Below are 20,288 nucleotides of genomic sequence, written 5' to 3'. Positions count from 1 at the left end.
TTCCTATGCTTAATCAAAGACTCTCTAGCATATTAAATGTGGTAAGGATAAGAGAGAGAGAGATCATTCTTTGTGTGAGTAAAAGTGGATATGTTTTTCATGTATTTTTAAAAATAATCTGATCTCACAGGAGGGAGGGAAGCATATTTTTAAAAGCATGATTTACTAAATGGATTGTGACTCAAAAGGAGAAAATAAAGATCATCCTAATAAATATATTTTACAAGGAGGATACATAATTATGGAACAGAAATAAACACCAACCAATGAGTATCCATTTTCAATCCATCATAGTAAATCATGCATATTTCAGCAAAAACCATAAATGTTAACATTCACATTCATAGCCTTGGTAATTCTGAGACAAAACAACTCTTCTAAAACAGGAAAAGTTATTCTAGATAATGGAATAGCAAGGTAGTGTAACACAGTATAAAGTCTTATGGTCAAAAAGTTGTGGGTAAAAGTTCTATCTCTGCTACACGCTTTTTAACCATGGACTTAAAATTTAAACATGCAGTGTCTTAAACTCTATGTTATAGATGAGTTGCTACTCTTATTGGTGGAAGGAGTCTCCTACATCAATGATATCACTATGTCAGATCAAAAAATACACAAATTAAACATTTTGATATGCACACTCAAATTCAATTCAAAAACAATGTATTAAATATAAACAGTGGTATATCAAAATGGACAGAAGACTGGTCTTGGTGTAAAAAAGAGCTGGATTCAAGTACTTCTGGCATTTATTAGCTATGCAGCCATAGACAAGTCACAGAAACTCCCAGTGCTTCAGAAAACTCTTAAGGATTTAAATTACAGAGGAGCTGCTGATCTGTACTGATGGAGAGAATTTTCCACATCAGGAATTTCTCCAAAATATCACTCACCCAAAATAAATAAATGAATTAAAATGTAGGTTTATGATTAATTATACTTAACTCTTTCACTTTATTACAAGAGACTTCTCAGGAAGTAGGAATAAATTATAAATGTATGGAATGTAAAAACAAAATATATCAGTAAAACTTTTTTAAAAGAAATTAATAAATTTATGTGTATGGTTAATTTTATTACTTTTACTAGGATAAAAGAGACTTCTCACAATGTAATAGTAACCTATGAAGGTATAGAATTTAAAAAATCCAAAATATATAATCTTTTTAAAAATAAGAAAAATTAATTCATCAAATGTAGGGGCTTCTCCCAATACCTTTTCTTTATGTCCCATCTTCTCATCCAACAAGAAGTAGAATTTTTGGCCTATCTATTTATTCAACAAGAAATATAAACTTAAATTCAATTGTTTTAAGAACATAAAATTTAAAGATAAATTTTAGACCTCTTCCAGGCTGGGTTGCTTGAGCAATATTGAGACTGTGAAACATTTTAAAATTACTATTGATTAAAAGTAAGATTTTAACATAAAAAAGAAGTCTTGCCACATTATCATGGCTCAAAACCACTGATCTTATTTGTTAATCTCTTAACCCTCAAAACTTCACTGTAGGAAGAGGGCAAATATTAGATTTATTTTCCATGAAGGATTTTCCTGGAAGTTTTCAGTAACTGAAAGCAGAATGTTGCTATAAATTGGGTTTCACAAAAAAAGAGAATAGCACTTGCTACCATGAATGCAGACTGTCTTCTGGTTCTGGGGGCAAGAGATAAAATACTGCACTGCACAAGGGAGAGAAATGGTACTCAGATTGTTATTGTTATGCCTTGAGCTTCATACACTATAATCACCAGCTCAGTAAATTTCCCTTCCCTAAGGCAATATTTTACACAGCTGTTCTTTTTTGTGTAAATCTTCCTTGTGTGTGCTGCACATCAACCCTTCTGGTTTTTTAAAATGGTCTGCTGCAGAGAACATGCAAAGGGAAAAATAATAACGTTTGTTGCTCCAGACAAAAGCACAAAATGATACAGGGAATGACCTGCCAGCAGAAAAAAAAAGAAGCTAATCTGCTTCCTTTTTAAGAGCTGAATTAATGTTTAAGGTTTCAAAAGGCATTCAATATTTTTTTTATTCTAGTACATTTTTAGAGCCCTGAAAAAATTAATATATTTCAAAAAAAATTTGATAGAAGCTCAAGTTCCATGCATAGTTTAACCAACTGAAAATGAGAAAATAAATAAGTAATGGCATGAGAGAAAGTCAAAATAAAAGAAAATATGGAACTCAATGCAATTATCATTTGGTCACTTGTTTTTAAAGGTTACTTCATGGATAATTTTGTTTGAATATTTTCTCAATTTGTAGATAAATTGAGGAGAGAAAGATATCCCATTAGTCATTATTCCTATCCACCCCTTGCTAGATAACAATATAGCCTCTCTAAAATAGGTGAAAATTTTAAAATACATCTTTACCAATTCTATAATTCACTTTCACATTCAAATAACACAATCCTGCTAAGACAGAAAAACATTGAAAAGTGTGTCTTTTATGTTGTTTCTTTGCATTCACTATGGCTTTCTAAATCATTTTTAAATCTGAAGATTAGATTATTTCACTTTCTATGAAAGTATTTTTTCTCAATAATAATAAAACATATTACATTTTGGTATAGTTTTGGATGTGGTAGTATTTCTTTCTTTTTGGTTTTGGTTTTCCCCCAGAGGTGGAGGAGGTAGGATCTAAATCTATAATTTCACTGATGTAGCAACTTCTGGTGATTACATTCCCTCTATCAATGCAGATCAGCAACTGTTTACAACTTTAAAAAGTCTAAGAGAATTGCTTGGGATACTCAGAGGTTAAATTTGCCCAAGATCACAGTCAGTATTTGTCAGCTTACTCAAGTTGGATCCTAGTGTACAATGGTGAATCTTTCCTCTGTCCCCAATAATATTATTGATAATTCTTATATTGTAACACCATGTTATTATTAGGTAGTCCAAGTTTCTCATTGTTTTGTGATAATGATAATATTTTATGACTATCAGCAAATATCTTACTAGTCTTGACTAGTATGCAACTCTACTTACTCAAAAGTGCTCTTGTCTCTGTCCTTTCCAAAAAGATTGTGAACTCCTTAGAAGATGGGACTGTTCTTTACTTTTCTTTGTATCTCCAGTACTTACCACCATGCCTGGCATACAATAAGTGCTTAATAAATACTTATTGACACTGTCTTTTTTATTCTAAATCTAGCCAATAACTTGATACAGCTCTCCCTCCCTTAAATCCAATTCATTTGCAAGTCATCACCCTCCTGATGCCATTGGTCCTCTTCCAGAACTAAGGATGAACACATCAAGGGATAGACTTTGTATCTCAGAGATAAGGGTTGAAAACAGATTTGAAAATTTAATTGATATATGGAATTCCTGAATGAGGAAAACCTCTCTACTAAAGTAGTTCAGCACCTTTTCTGCTACTATAATCTTAGAGAGGAATTTTTTACCTGGGGTTCATAAACTTATGTGTGCATTTTTTAAAAAGTACTTTTATGATAGCTGTATTTCAAAACAATGAGTTTACTTTGTGATCTTATATATTTTGTGTATTTAAAAATATTTTCTGAGAAGAGATCCATAGCCTTATCAGACTACGAAATAACTCCATGACACAAAAAAGGCCAAGATTATAGTTATTAGAAAGTTATTTAGGGCACTGAAATGTCATTCAGGATTACTGGCAGGACTTCAGGTTTGCTTTAAGATCAGCTCATTATGCACTAAGTCACACTACTTTTCTCTTTGAAATACATTTTAAGAAATTCAGAATTGTACACTCACTAGTTTGACACAAAATTGGCAATTATGTCCATACCAAAGTCTTCTCAACTTTTGCTAATTTTCCTTAGTAATGACTACCTGGATATTTGCTTTATGATTTGTTATTTTCCATTCCTAGAACATGTATTCATTTCTAGCCATTAACCATTTTTGAGGGGATGAAGAGGATAGGACAAGGATGAGGGAAAATGAATCCCCCAGTCAATTGGGCTGACTCCATTAATCAAAGTAACCAGAAAAGCGAAATATCTACTTCATTTATGTAGATTTTTATCCCACCACATTGACCTGATGTGTAAAAGTTATATTCTTCCCCTAATTTGGTCATAAAAACCTGTTATGAGGACCCACTGAGCAATTCCCACATTCTTATGAATGTGAATTTGACCTGTGTATAGACATTAGAGAGGAGAAAGGGAACTATAAATATTGAAATTGATTTCATAAGGAACTAGTTATATTTTCACTAAAATGCTTATGAAGTTTGCATAAACCTATAAACTTGGATTGTAAATTCAATCTTCATTAGGGTAGCAATGTAGCAAAGTGGGTATTTTTTTTTCCAATAGTGATGTGGGACCCCTGTAAGTTTTATTGGTAATATTGTTTTGAATTGCTGAACTCTTCAGAGACAACTATCATTTCAAAGGGGGAAAATAAATTTTAAAAAATCTTTCAATACAAAATTCATTTGAAATATAGCTTTTATTTGATAAGGGGAGAGGGGAAGCTAACATCTTCACTCCTTTTAGTGCTGGTTTTAATGAATTTGTTCCATTTTAGACTTAGTATCTTTTTAATGCTAATGCATTTTTTGACTTGGCTGTTAAAAGTACGATCAATTAAACTCTTATTTCACATTCTATGTACCAAAAGTACATTTAAAGCATAATTATTCTGCAGAAGATGACTTTATCACTGAAGCTAAAGAGAAGATGCTGTATGGTTGGGACCAACTGTATATGAATCCACTTATTTCATTTTAAGGCAACTTATAAGATGAAGTATTAACATGATATGAATATGTTAATATAACTGAGTAAAATTCTAAGAACCTGACCTAGAAATCTTTGTGCCCATAAAATCACATATAATCATATTTTAGAAAAGGAATTATACTAGGGAAAGAAATGATAAATTATTAACTTAACGAATAAGCATATATCTAATTCTATAACAAAACAAATATATTTTGATCTTCAAGATATCAGAACTATTCTCAGCCAATCCAGTAAAGTACTGGTTTTGATGCCATAATTTTATTTCCTTACCCAAAACAAGATTGGAATAACCATTTATTTTAATTCTTTGACTAGGTTTTCCACTAAAAACATTCTAATCATTCTCATATTTTTTTCTGTGAACTTTCGGTGGCACAAATGACCTTTGGCTTTTGAAAGAAAATTTGCTGTTAACAATTGTGAATGTCTATGATAAAGTTATAGAATGATACACTTCTGAACTGGGAGGAAACGTAGAGGTAAATTTAATTCAAGTTATTCATTTTATAAATAGAGAAACTGAGGCCCAGAGAAATGAAATCACTTGTTCAAGGTCACAATAGAGTAAGCAGCACAACTAGAATTTGAATCTCAGTTTTTTACCCCAAATATTTACCCTCTTGTCCATGTGCTTTGCTGCTCTATAGGTATCTAAATACATAATTTTATATATATACATATATATGTATATATATATACATATATATGTATATATATGTGTGTGTGATTATACATTTATATAAATATTATATAATATCTAAAGATCATGTGATCTATATAGATATTATATATGTGACATTATATGCAATGTGCTTGTGTGTAATATGTGTATGTGTGTGTGCATGTATGTACAAATAGGTTATCAGGATCCAGAAACAGAAATCTGTCAGATGTATCAAGAAGTAAGATCTCCTTGATGCAAATCTTTTCTCCTACAATCATTCCTTTTTTTCTCCTTTCTTTTTTTTTTTTTTTTTTTTTGGCAAGATAATTGAAGTTATATGACTTGACCAAGGTCACATAGTTAATAAGTATTAAGTGTCTGAGTTTAGGTTTCAACTCAAGCTCTCTTGACTCCAGGGTTGGTACTCTATCCACTGTATCATCTATCTACCACTTTTTCCCTTTTGTTCTAGATAGATATCTGTGCACATTCTAGAGAACTCTTCATGTGACAAAGGCATGTGGAACAGCCCAAATGTCCACTTATCAGATGTATTGTAGAAGTAGATGAGATATTGGTCAGGAAGTTGGATAAGTGACTTACATGGTTTCTCATAACACTTAACATAATGTACTTAGAAGACTACTAAAATTGGAAAGAACAAAAATCTGTGTTCAAACCTAGTCTTTGGCATTTAATATTTTCTTATACTGACTACTTACTTAAGAGACTAGTTCTCTCAGTCTCAGTTTCCTTCTCGGTCAGGTAGAGATAATAATATCTATAATGACTACCACACAATGATGCTATAAGGATCAAATCAGATTAATTCAAGAGTGCTTAGTATAACTTCTAAGAAATTTTAAGTATTACCGTAATTCTACATACCATTCAACTTTTAAAATGCAGATACACAATTAATGGAAATAACCTTGGAAAATCTTGGAGAGTGAATACAGGAATAAGTTTTTTTTTCCTTTTCTTTTTTATTTGAACTCAGATTATCCTGACTTTAGGACCAGTATTCTATTCATTGTGTCATCTAATTGCCCCAAGGATAAGCTTTTTCTAAATAGTTTTTAAACTACTAGCTGTGTCATGGGAGCAAGTTACTTAATTTCCATTTACCTCAGTTTTCTCCATCATAAAAATGGGGATAATAATAGCACTTACTTCACAGGGTTGCTGAGAGATAATATTTGTAAAGTATTTAATAATAATGTCTGGCATATAGCAGGGATTATCCCCTTCCCTTTCCTATCAGAGCTCTGCATGTTATATGAGACAAGTGTCTTGGTTCTACTTCTATTGTTTCTGTTAACTACATGTGGCCTTGGCTGAAAAATCTAACTTTTCTATAACTCATTTCCATCAACTATCAAATAAGTAGGCTAAATGAAATTTCTAAAGTCCTTTCCAGCTTTAGTATCACATAATCTTTCTGAAGTCTTACAATTCTTTGTTTTTATTCTGTTTGGGCCAAAAGCTAAACTCATTGAAGTAATAGTTACAATGTAGTACTTGGGGGGGGGGGGGGACTTAAATAATCATAATAGAACACCAATCTAGTGTGAGCTATTGCCACAGACAAAAATCTGTCACAGTTTCTAGCAGCTTCCTGCACTCAGCAAATGAAGATCTAGGCTGGTAATGAATCTCTTGAACAGATGGACTTCTGTTGTTTCTTGGAACTTTGAACGCAGAAGTACAGCATGCCCACCACCAACTCTTCTACATGAGTCATGAAAGCAGATGACAGTTTGCATCATCACTTAGACACATTCATGCCCTCTAGAGCAGCGAGGAACTGATTCTCTTTGGATGACTTTCACTATTAGCAAAACAACTTTTCCTAGGCTCCTAAATTCATCTGGACTCAGAGGAAGAAAGTTAAGGCTTTTCTTTTACTACCCAGACCTCTAATACATGCTTCTCCTGGTTTTGTTTTGTTTTTTCATGGTAAACAAAGAAAGTTGACTGGACCAGAATATGATGGGATTAAAGAAAAACATTGCAGAAGAATCAGAATAGCAAAGCCAAAATCCCTTTAGGGAATCTGAATCAATTTTTTTCAGATATTGACTTTGCATACCTGTACACTTCTCACATTTTAAATGAGAGTCTCTAAGTAGATTCAGTTGGGATGTACTTTACATGATAAACAGGATACTAGATTTACTTTTTTAAATATACCCAATACTAATTTATAGAGGGAAAAACAAAGATGATGGTCTGCATCAGGTTTCTGCCACCATCACATCTCTGTATCTAGATATATCCCTACTTCACTTCTTTTCCTTGATAGAAAGTAGATTCTATGTTTGAACAATGCTATTATACCAATAAGGAACCCACTTCTTACTTGAGAAATGGAGATTGTATTAATATTAACAAGAAGCAAAAATTGAGAGGGGAGGGAGATTGAGAAAAAGAAAAAGTCTTTTTAGTTTACTAAGAGGAGGTGATGCGTTACTGCTTGTTATATAGTTTTATTTACTTAACTATGTCCAGTAGAATGCCCTGACAGGCAGAAACTGTTTGCTTTTGAGCTTAGTACCTCTACCAATTAGGACAGTGCTAATAAATTTTTATTTGTTTAAATTGAATTCAATTAAATTGCTTTATATCAGAAATGGCAAAAATGCAGCAACAGGCCCATAATAATCCCAAACTAGATAAAAATGTAAATTTTAAAAATAAAATATAGGTAATAGAACATTTTAAATCTAACTCAATAGAAACCTGTAGGAATTCTTATGTAAGGATTAGTGACCTCCACCTCCCTTTTTTTTCTCTTTTTTGCAATTGACATTACTGGTTTGGATGACTGGATAGAGCATGATCAACTGAACTAATAAAAATAATTTTTGTTAACCATTTTCCAACCTAGTTTCAACTAGGATCCAGGATCATTCATTCAGCTCTGTGTCAGATTATAAATTTAGATGAAGTAGTATGGTTCAGTGAAAAGAGCACCAGATTTGAAATAAGAGAAAATAGGTTCAAAGATCATGTTTGTCACTCACTACTCAAGTCACAGTAAGGAAATCATTTAATTACTCTGTGCCTCAACTTTTTCATCTGTAATATGAAAAAGTTGGACTAAATAACTTCTAAGGTCCCCTCTTAGCTCTAAATCTAAGGTCCCATTAATTTCTAATTGTCTGCATGTTGATGTACAGACATTTATTTTAATGTTGAAGAAATCTCAATTGAGCCTAAGGGATTTGATTGGGTCAGAACACAATCTTCATTTGGTTGACAAAGATTAAATAGAAATCCAGAGGATTATGTTCACATTCAAGACAGAGGATCAGATGGCTTAATTCATTTCACACTATTTTCCTGAGTTAATAGATGTTTTCAGCACTGACAGAAGCCAAGGAAGACACCCTTATAGCTTGTATCATCCATTATTTAGCTTTTGAAAAAAGAAGAATACAGAGAAATGGCAACTGATGGTGTGAGATGTCTAATTGAATAGACCAAGGATTACAAACTGGCTTTTGGTGACCAATTGAGTTCATAGAATAGAGCAAGGTCAGTTCACTTCTGTTCCTTTCAGAGCAAAAAAAAAAAAAAAAAAAATATATATATATATATATATAGCAATTTTCCAAAGAAAGGAATTCCTGTAGGCAGCAAAGTATTTCCTTCTTTGTTCAATAAAAGGGAGGTCTGTCCTCTAACCCTCCCTCCCTAAAGCTTCATCAAATGAACCAGAAGGCCCTTAGAAAGGCGGGGAACTATGATAAAGAGGATGTCACAGTTAATCCCTTGAAGATGGTGTACACACCTGCTGCTTTGTGAGAAATAAACGAGGACAGGAGCACATTTCTGGAGTGGTTTTGACTCAACGAAACTTCTGGCCCTTCCTTAGAATCCGACCAACACTAGAATTCATCACAACTAGTGCTCTAATGTGGAGCCAGAGTGTTATTTTGTGTGTGGAATAATCAAAAATTGTCATCGGGCACAGCAGAAACCTTCTCTTTCTACTTCTCCATTCGGACTTGAAGAGTTTTATACGTTTGCCTAAGGAATAAACACATGTCAGGTACTCTACTGTTCAAATGTTATTTATACATAACAAATCTTGAGGAAAGGGGAACATTTTTACTTTAGAAAAACAAGTGTAAAGTGACAAAGTATTTCTTTTTTATTAGCAAAAAATAATGTTCTTTATCCCACCCACCCCATAAAAGTGCATATTTTTTCAGAATAAACAGATTTGTTGATTTTTTTTGTCCATCTCAAAACATTACTTCAATTTCTGCAAAGAAATTACTACTTAGCTGGTAATATATTGATTTTTAAACCTGAGAATTAAGTTCAAGAACTTCACAGATTTAAAATTAAAATAATACCCACAGACATTGGATAAAACAAATATTTGGTACAAGAATAACAATGACCCTTCCTTAGAGTTGATGAGAAATGAGTTAAGAATTGTAAAAAGGAATATAGCACAGGATATAAATATCATTAAATCTATGAAATGAGAGAACATTACACTTAACATAACAGAAGGGTGGCATTATATAGACATTAATAGATAGTCCACTCACAGTTTCTTAAAGAACCTCAGAGATATAAAAATAGCACAATTCAAGTTTTATAGAATTGAGGAGTTTATGTGGACTGTGTAAGTTATGTAATATAAAGAAAGTTTTGCTATATAAAATGAAAAATAAAGGACTAAAAATGTTAAGTGTTGAAAGAAGAATTTCTTCCTTCCTTTTAATATATATTTACATTGGATCATAGATTTACAGCTGAGAAGGATCTTAGAAAACTAGTCCAAGACCCTCATTTAACACATGAGCAATCTGAGGTCCTGAGAGGGTCAGTGCATTTCCTCAAGGTCACCTAAGTAGGTAATGACAGAGCTGGGATTTGAATCAAGGTCCTCTGACCTCAATCCTATACTGTTCTATCTCTTCTTCACTGATCCTAAAATGAATATGATGGCAATGTGTCTGAAGAAAATGTGTCATAGAATAGCATATTCAATTATTTCTATTTCCCACAGGAATTCTACTTCATGTATATGATTGTTCCAAACCAAGTTCATTGTTAAACCAATTATTAAAGTGGTTTACATGGTTTATACCAATTTTGTACTATGTTTATACCACTTAGCTGGTAAGATATTGATTTTTTTAACCTTAGAATTAAGCTCAAAAACTTCATGGATTTTATATTAAAATAAATTCATAGGATCATTGAAAAAATAGACCCTTCCTCCATCATCCATAAATCTATTCTCAACCTATCCTCTATTCATTAATATAGTATTTTAAGTACAAAAAAAAAAAAACAACTTTATATAGTAGTTTAAGTTTTGTTAAGACTTTACAAATATTATCTCATTATATCCTTACAATTCCTCCATCATCCATAAATCTATTCTCAACCTACCCACTATTCACTAATATAGTACTTTAAGTACAAAAAAGACTTTATGTAATACTTTAAGTTTTGTTAAGACTTTACAAATATTATCTCATTAATTCCTCCATCATCCATAAATCTATTCTCAACCTACCCACTATTCACTAACATAGTACTTTAAGATTTCCAAAAATATTTTATAAATATTACCTCATTATATCCTTATAATAAGCTTATGGGATAAGATGCTATTATTATCATCCCCAATTTACAGATAAGGAAACTGAAGCAGATGTAACTTAAGTGACTGGTCCAGAATCACACATTAACTGTCTAAAGTCATTTTTCAACTTTGATCTTTCAGATTCCAAGCCCAGCATTCTGTGCACTGTGGAACTATGTGGCTCCAAAATTATACTTCTTTTGTGAAACCTTCTTTGATCCTCTATGTGCTGGTACATTTCACATTGCATGAGTCAGGGTTGTGGCACCCCACAATCTGGAAAGTTTACTTGAAATATTTTGGCCCTTCTTGCAGACCAGGGAAGAAGTCTGAATTATTATAGTATTGAAAGAGAAAATGTTGATATTATGCAATATATTTTATGCATTTCTGAATTTCTAAACTTTCTCTGTCATCTGTTGGCCTTCACATATTATCTGCCACTTCCACAAAATTACCCCGAAATTCCCACTTTATGTCTTATGTTGACCCACAATATGTGGGTCAGAACAACCCAAAACTGTAATGGGGAAAGTCATTATGTAGAGGGGATAACTGTATTCTCTTATCCTCATCAAAAAATGTTGTAATGATTATCTTTCAGAAAACCTTCCCAAGAAAATATCCTTTGAACTCAGATAAACCTTTTCACCATGTAAAGTAGTAAACATAGGATCATAGGTTCACAAATTTAAAAATGAAAGAATATTAGAGGTCATCTAGTCTAATCCACTCATCTAGTCTAATCCACTCATTTTACAGTTTATTTGTTCCATGCTCCTATTTCTTGGGTGAAAGTCAGGAGACTGATAAAAGCCTGAGAAGGAAACAAGAATAGGTATTTTCAGAAGGAAAAAAATCGATAGTGTATGGACTCATCCTGAACAAGTAAGAGGAAGAACTAGCTGACCTAACAGGTCATTCCCTCCATATTTAATTTATTTGATTATTCCCATGATACTTTGGTTTCAAAACTTGACATTATGGATTTGTATGGGTCTTGACATTCAGATTCACATTTAAGCCTATGATATTCAAATTTATTCACATTTAGAAATAGTCTGATTTTTTTCAAATAAGATAAATTTATGAAAATAATAAAAGGAGAAGATAATGCTGCAATGTGATGCTTTAATTAGTATTAGCCTAGCCCCTTGGGATGTTAGAAATGTCCAAATGCATAGCTCAGAGTTGATCCTGGCATATATATTACAGCTAACATTAGCTTAATTTTAAAAATGTGCTCCTATCTTCAAGGAAGGGTTTTGTCTAGAATATTTTGTATGGACAACTGTCCTGCTTTTGTTTAATATGAATTTTCTAGGCAGCTGAGACATCCCACACTAAATTTACAACAAAGAAATATACATGACAAATCTAGTTAAGGTTGGAAGAACTCAAAAAAACAACAATAATAGCATACCCATCCTCATGCTGAATATAAGTATGATTATAATTACAAATGAATTCTGTGTGTCTCTGTCTGTCTCTCAGTCTCTGTCTCTGTATGTCTCTGTCTCTTTATATTTCTTTGTCTTTTTCTCTGTGTGTCTATCTCTATCTGTCTCTGTCTCTCTCTTTGTGTTTCTCTTTTTTTCTGTCTCTGCCTCTGTCTCTCTTCCTCTATGTCTTTGTCTCTCTGTCTCTCTCGCTCCCTTCCTTCCTTTCTTTCTCTATCTCTCTCCGTTTCTGACTCTCTCTGTCTCTATCCCTCTGTCTTTCTCTGTGTCTCTCTTTGTCTCTGTCTCTCTTTGTCTTGTTTCTATCTCTGTCCCTCTGTCTGTCTCTGTCTTCTCTCTCTCTCTCTCTCTCTCTCTCTCTCTCTCTCTCTCTCTCTCTCTCTCTCTCTCTCTCTCTCTCTCTCTCCTCTCTCTCTCTCTCTCTCTCTCTCTCTCTCTCTCTCTCTCTCTCTCTCTCTCTCTCTCTCACACACACACACACACACACACACACACACTCGCTCTCATTTACACTCTGTCTCTTTCTCCTTACCCCTAAAGATAGATGCTATATACAGCAAAAAGTAACCTCAATTTTTCAAGGAAAAAAGCATTGCTACATAATTATGTTCTTGCCTTTGATACTCTACTTCCTTGATAGAACATTGTATTATCCTGGTTCTCCTCTTCCTCTTCTTATTTTGCAACTTATGGAGAAAATCCCAATGTTCTCCACTCTGACCTTTTGTTATATATGCATGATTGTGTGTGTGTATCTGAAATATCTCAGTGAATAGAGCACTGTGCCTGAAACCACCAAGACCTGACTTCAAAGCTAGATTCAGACACATTAACTATGTGATACCAGGCAAGTCACTTAACCTCCATTTTTTTTCTGTTTCCACAGTCAACTGTGGAATTCTGGAATAATAATAGCATCTATCCTTGTAGGTAGTTATCAGCACCAAATGAGATAATATTTGAAAAGATGTTTAGCACAAAGCCTGGTACATATTAGGTATAATGCTAAATCCCTTCCTTTCCAAATCTTTAATACTATAAATGTTAAAACTGAGATCTTTAGACAAACAGGTATTGAATCCTAGAAATGGTAATCGAACATGGTTAAAATTTAAATATTTACTCTTTTAAAAAAAACTATGACTTTATTTCTACTTTTCTTTGAAATAATAATAATAATGTTCCTTATTTAAATTATACCTTTTACTTGCAAAACATAATTCAAATTCTACTAAAGTATTAAATACTATAAAGATTACAGTATATAAATATAATAAAAAGCTCATATTTGATTTCCTAATCATGTATATTTAAATATGTATGTATATAAAATGTATTATTTTCAATATATGTCCATTCATTTACTCTCTAGGAATTATTTTCATTGTTAATTGCTGAATTATGTAAACATTATCTGCATTTTGTGACCATTAATGGAATGAAAGGTAAGGGGATAAGAATAAGTATTACATAGTACTTAGTATATGCCAGGCATTGCACTAGGGGTTTTTTACATGTTATCTCACTTGATTTTCACAACATCACAACAGAACTATGAAATAGGTGTTATTATCTCTACTTTACAATTAAGGAAACTGAGGTACATAGAGATAAAATAACTCAAAAAGGATCACATAGATAGTATATGTCTGAGGCTAGATTTAAACTCAGAATTTCCTAACTCCAGACCTAGTGCTCTTTCTACTTTCTCTACTGAGAATTATTAATATTCAAAAATATTATACATATTAAATAAATTTGAATGAGTTGGTTTTGACCAAAGTTTCTTAGTCTGTGAATCATGACCCTTTGTAGGGTCACATAATTGAACACAGGAATCACAAAATTATGATTTATTATTAGTAAATGTTTGATGTACATACTTATTATATATATGCATATATATGTACATAGAGTTACATAAAAATGTCTCAGGTGAAAAGAGATTGTGAGTAGAAGACAATGAAATTTTTCTTAATTTTAATTTAATTTTATTATGTCCTTCAGTCATCCTAAATGACATTCCAAAAGAATAGCTGATTTTGCCATATCTATTGTAAAGCATGTAAACAATGGGGAAAAATGTTAGATATATATATATATATATATATATATATATATTCACACACACATATATAGTGCTATTAATTAATACAAATTTATTAATTTTTTTAAAGTGCCAAAAGTTTTGATATGGGGATGAGGAATGAAAATAAGCTAATCAAATTTAACATTGTAGTCCCAATTCTTTATATAAAAATAATCTAGAATTTCTAGAAATATTCAGATTTAAAATCATTCATTCAATTCATCAAACACCTATTATGTCTTTATAACTAAGTCTTAGTTATGGCAAATAACAGATCCCATGAAGGGGCTTCATGTTTTTAAATTTGCACTATTTGAAGTTATAATTATGTAAAATATGGTAATTGATTCCAGGCAACAGTAAATATGCTATGCAAATTCAAACAGTACCATTATTCCATGACATTCATTATTGATAGTAATTAGGATCTAGCCATACTATACAGATAACATTGAACTAAGGGGGGGGGGGGATACTAGCCAGTTCTTGCCTAAATTTGTTTAGCTGGTTTTACTAAGTAAACAATTGAAAAGAAGATGAACATGTTGAGTTCTTTTATTTTAAATAACATCAATGAATTATCACAATTCAAGATTAACACATAGATTTGTAAGAGTTATGAAACGTGCAATTTTTGCCATAATAAATGTGGCTCTTGAAATGTAGCAATACTTTTAAACAAATCTAGATTTGTTGCCCTTATTGAAATATTAATTAGTATAAAATTCCATTTTAGTTTAAATGATATTTTTCAGTAACAGTAGAAATGCCATAAAAAGAACAGATTATTGTGGACTACTTTACATTACATTGTAATGGAAGAAAATTTAGTAGTTTAAACAGTATCAATCATATCATTCCTATCTGGGCTACTTAATCTCACCAATATTTAATAGTCAGGATTCCAAAAATAATGATTTTCAATCATCACTGAAATTATGCCTACACTTGTATATGTGCATGTATGTATATATGTGTTTAACATGTACAGACATCATAACCACACCCCATAAAAAAGGATTGACAGAAGGGTAAAACATTATGTTCACATTTCTCCTTTGAGGTTTTTCAAAAAGCATTTTTGGATGTGCTATCACTCTCTAATGAGGACTAGCAGTCCTTAATGTTTATTTGTACAATAAATAAATTATTAGATTGAGAACGGCCTGTCTCTACTAATGTACCACTCACAGAACATTAGCTTATTGCCATAGTTTAGTTATAACATAAACAAATATTCTTGATGAAATATAGTTTTATATTGATATTGAAAATTCATCTCACAAATACAAACATATTTTGTCAAGATGATTAGAATGAGTTAATTTAAGACTTAAGGGGTAGAAATATATTGGTGTTGAAATAATAGTCTAAATGATAAGATCACTATGCCCATCATATGTGAGATGTAACTAATGTCAGCCATGTTTTATACACTATTAAATTATGTCAAATATTGGCTATGATTTTGTTTCCTTTTTGCAATTCTGAATTAGAGTCCCCATAAGAATATGTAAGTTCCATATATTGTAAACTGCAAAGCAGAACCAGATCGGACTAACCCATTTTCACAATCTCAGCTAACTTTGATGACCCAATACTTCCAAATCCTATATCTGAAAATGGAAGTAGATATGAAACTGGAGAAACAGATCCCTTAAGGTATAAAAGCAAAAAATCTAAGCTCATGTTGCATTCTATCTGTGGACATGGTACCATATTCACATATGTGAGTATTCCATTATATACCCAAGAGATGTGCCCCCTAGGAGAATGTACTGACACATATCAAGGGATCAAAATCAGTCATGTCTCCCTCACTTATTTCTGATACTTATAGAACTGGTATCTTTTAAGGTATCACTAAAAATAAATGGAATCAAGGTCCTCTAAGTATGTATATTATGTGATATATCTGCTAAATAAAACAGAATCACATGTAGTAAAGACGTAGGAGATAGGAGAAACTGTCCAACTAGACAGAAAGTCTTGTCACTGGGTATAAAAATCAGATTCTTCCCATTCTCAAATGAATGGAACTAACCATTTTGCATAAAAAACAAACAAACCAAAAAAAAAAAAAAACCAGGGGTTTTCATAAATTCTAAGTTCAATATTGGTCAACAATACAGCATGGCAGATAAAAAGCTAACAAAATATCAAGTTATATTAGTGTAGGAATAATATTCAGAATCAAGGAAGATTATAGTTCTATCATATTTGGCTTGATCAGATCCTATCTAAGTTGTGGTTTTGTTTTAACTCTTTCATTTTAAAGAAGCCCAAGGAATTTTGCTAGAATGGTAAAAAGACTAGAAACCATAAATTGTGAAGATCAATTGAAGAAGTAGCTAATATTTTGCTTGAAATAATCTTCAAAATAACATAGTAATTGCCTTCAAGTATACTTGAAGTATAATATATATATACATATATATATAGCTATACTTATAATAATAGTTATCTTTCTATAATACTTTTACTTCACAAAATAGTGTACAATATCTCATTTTACCCTCAAAACAACCATGGTAATTAGGTATCATTATTATCCCTACCTTACAGAGAAGTAAATTGAGGCAGAAAGAGGGTAAGTGACTGGGGAAATTAGAGCACCTATATTAAAGGTAAGTAAACTGACAAACAAGAGTTAAGTGTCAAACAGCTAGTACTTGTCTGAGGCTTGATTTGAATTCAGGGCTTTCAAACTCCAGGTCCAGTGCTCTATTCACTAATTCATCTATCTGCTATGTGTGTGTGTGTGTGTGTGTGTGTGTGTGTGTGTGTGTGTACATGCATGAAGATAGACCTATATAAACACACATACATAAACATATACATATACATATATAATATATAGTACATAATTGTACATATATGTACGCATGATTATCATATAAAAGGCTTAGAATTTTTGTTTTCCTTCTCAGGTTTTTTTTTTCTTTCTTTCTAGATCTGATTTTTTTTTTGTGCAGCAAGATAATTGTATACATATGTATACATATATTGGATTTAACATATACTTTAACATATTTAACATGTATTGGACTGCCTGCCATCTAAGGGAAGGGGTGGGGGAAAGGAGGGGAAAAGTTGGAACACAAGGTTTTGCAAGGGTCAATGTTGTAAAATTACCCAAGCATATATTTTGTAAATTAAAAAGCTATATTTTTTTTAAAAAGGATTAGGGTTGTTCTTGATAAATGAGCAAAAGAACAAAAGGACCTTATTATACAGGTAGAATTTGGATCAATTTAAGGAAAAACTTTCTAAAATTTATCTCTTTCTATTCAGATAACTAGTGCTCCCCCTCTCTCTTATCAAATTCTGATTGAGTAAAGAATTTGTAATTACATAATCTAAGAATTGTAAATTTACAGGACATATCAGTAGAAAACTAGTCCAATCTATATTTAAAAAGGCATCCCAGTATAGTACACCCACCCAGTAAACATTCAGCTTCTGCTGACCCCCAAAGGAAGAAAAACTCAATAAATCCTGAGGTACATATTTTCTGGAAGTGTTACCTAATATCAAGTCATGCCCTCCCAGGACTGTAAATTACCACTAAGTAGTCAGCTCTTTTGAATAAAAATACTTAGTACATAAAATAAATTATTTCCATGTTTACCTGCCAAGACAAACACAGGAATTATAATTACATACACTTCTCACACAAATCAAGTCAGTTCTAAATAATTGGAAAAATATGAATTGCTCATGGGTTGACCAAGCTAATATAATAAATGATAATTTTGCCTAAATTGATCTACTTGTTCAGTGCCATGCCAATAAAACTACCAAAAAATTTTGTAGAACTAGAAAAAATAATAACAAAATTCATCTGAAAGAAAAGATCAAGGATATCAAGGGAATTAATGAAAAAAAAAAATACAAAGCATGGTGACTCAGAAGTATCAGACCTAAAACTATATCATAAAGCAACAGTCATCAAGATCATTTGGTATTGGCTAAGAAATAGAGTGGATCAGTGGAATATATCAGATGCATATTATCCAATAATCAAGGCCTATAGTAATTTAATATTTGATAAATACCCAAACTCCAGCTTCTGGAATAAGAACCCACTATTTGACAAAATTTCTGGGAAAACTAGGAAATAACATTTAAAAAACTCATCATAGAACTAGATCTCACCTCCCACACCAAAATAAGGTCAATATGGATGGATGATTTGGGCACAAAGGATGATACCTAAACAAATTAGTAGAGGAAGGGATAATTTACCTCTCAGTGTTTTGGAATGTATGACCAAAGAAGAACTAGAGAACATTATGAAAGGCAAAATGGACAATTTAAATGACATTATTTTTTTTAAAAAATCAACAAAAATAAGATCAAAAGGGAAGTACAAAGCTGAGGGAAAATCTTTACAGACAGTGTTTCTGATAATGGCCTCATTTCTAAAATATATACAAAAATTGTGTCAAATTTATAATAATACAAATCATTGCCCAATTGATAAATGGGATAAATGATCAAAGGATAAGAACAATTTTCAGATGGCAAAATTAAAGCCATCTGAGGTCATATGAAAAATGTTCTAAATCACTATTGAATAGAGAAATGTTTGCATCTCACATCTCCCACATTGGCCAAAATAACAGGAAAGGATAATGATAAATGTTGAAGGGCGTGTGGGAAAACTGAAACTCTAATGCATTGTTGGTGGAGTTGTGAAATGGTCTAACCATTCTGGAGAGCAATTTGGAACTATAGCCAAAGGGCTATAAAACTGTTCATACCCTTTGGCCCAGCAGTGCTATTACTGAGTCTTTATCCCAAGGAAATCATAAAATAAAAATGTTTGTAGAAGCTCTTTTTGTGATAGCAAAGAATTGGAAAATGCCTATCAATTAGGGAATGGCTAAACAAGTTGTAGTATATGAAGTATAATGGAATATTGTTATCCTATAAAAAATGATGAACAGGCTGATTTTAGAAAGGCCTGTAAAGAGTTATACAAACTGATGCTGAGTGAAACAAGCAAAACCAGGAATACATTGTACACAATAATAAAAAGAATGTGCGATGATCAACTATGAAAGACTTGGTCCTTCTCAGTGTTTCAATGATCCAAGGCAAAACCAACAGACTTTGGATAGAAAATGCATCCAATAAGAGAACTATGGAGATTGAATATAAATCAACACATGCTAATGTTCACTTCTTTTTTCTGATTTTTTTTTTCTCCCATGATTTTCCCCTTTTCTTCTGATTTTCTCTCCCAACATGATTCATAAAGCATTGTGTATCAACATTTTAATTAATCAATTAATTATTGTTTTAATTTAAAAAATGTAAATGCTAGTTTAGAAATTCAACTTCATGGCACAGAATATAAAGATTTAGACCTCAAGTCAAAAACATGGCTTCAAAATCAGCATCAAATATTTATTAGCTGTGACCTTGGTCAAGAAACAAGAGGGAATAAAAGAGAAACAAAAGAAAAAAATATTTGCTTAGTTTCCTTATTTGTAATATAAATATCATAATATCACCTACCTCCCATGACTATTTTGAAGATTGAATGAGATAATATTCGTAAAGCACTTAGCACAGTTTCTGACACATAGTAGGTGCTCTACAAATGTTTTTTTTTTGCCTTCCTCTCCTCTCCCCCCAAGTAATTTTCAGTTTTTTCATAGCTTTTCAAATATCATTAGTTATTCAATTATATCTGCCA

The 20,288-nt window shown here is 31.9% G+C and overlaps 1 protein-coding gene across 6 annotated transcripts in view; it reads right to left on the bottom strand.

Annotated features, from left to right (window-relative positions):
- Window positions 1-20,288, bottom strand: part of TAFA2 (TAFA chemokine like family member 2) — a 551,862-nt gene that overhangs the window by 5,951 nt on the left and 525,623 nt on the right. Inside the window, exon 7 of one of the 6 annotated variants that reach the window (XR_012482540.1) lies at window positions 9,212-9,450. The exons of the other annotated variants lie outside the window; for them this stretch is intronic. The gene's annotated coding sequence lies outside the window, so the exon portion shown is untranslated. The remainder of the gene's footprint in view (window positions 1-9,211; window positions 9,451-20,288) is intronic. 6 annotated transcript variants of the gene reach the window in all.

This window comes from Sminthopsis crassicaudata, chromosome 5 (genome assembly GCF_048593235.1).
Source record: "Sminthopsis crassicaudata isolate SCR6 chromosome 5, ASM4859323v1, whole genome shotgun sequence".
NCBI lineage: Eukaryota > Metazoa > Chordata > Mammalia > Dasyuromorphia > Dasyuridae > Sminthopsis > Sminthopsis crassicaudata.
The sequence above is the reverse complement of the archived record's forward strand: the minus strand, read 5'-3'. Positions and strand labels throughout refer to the sequence as shown.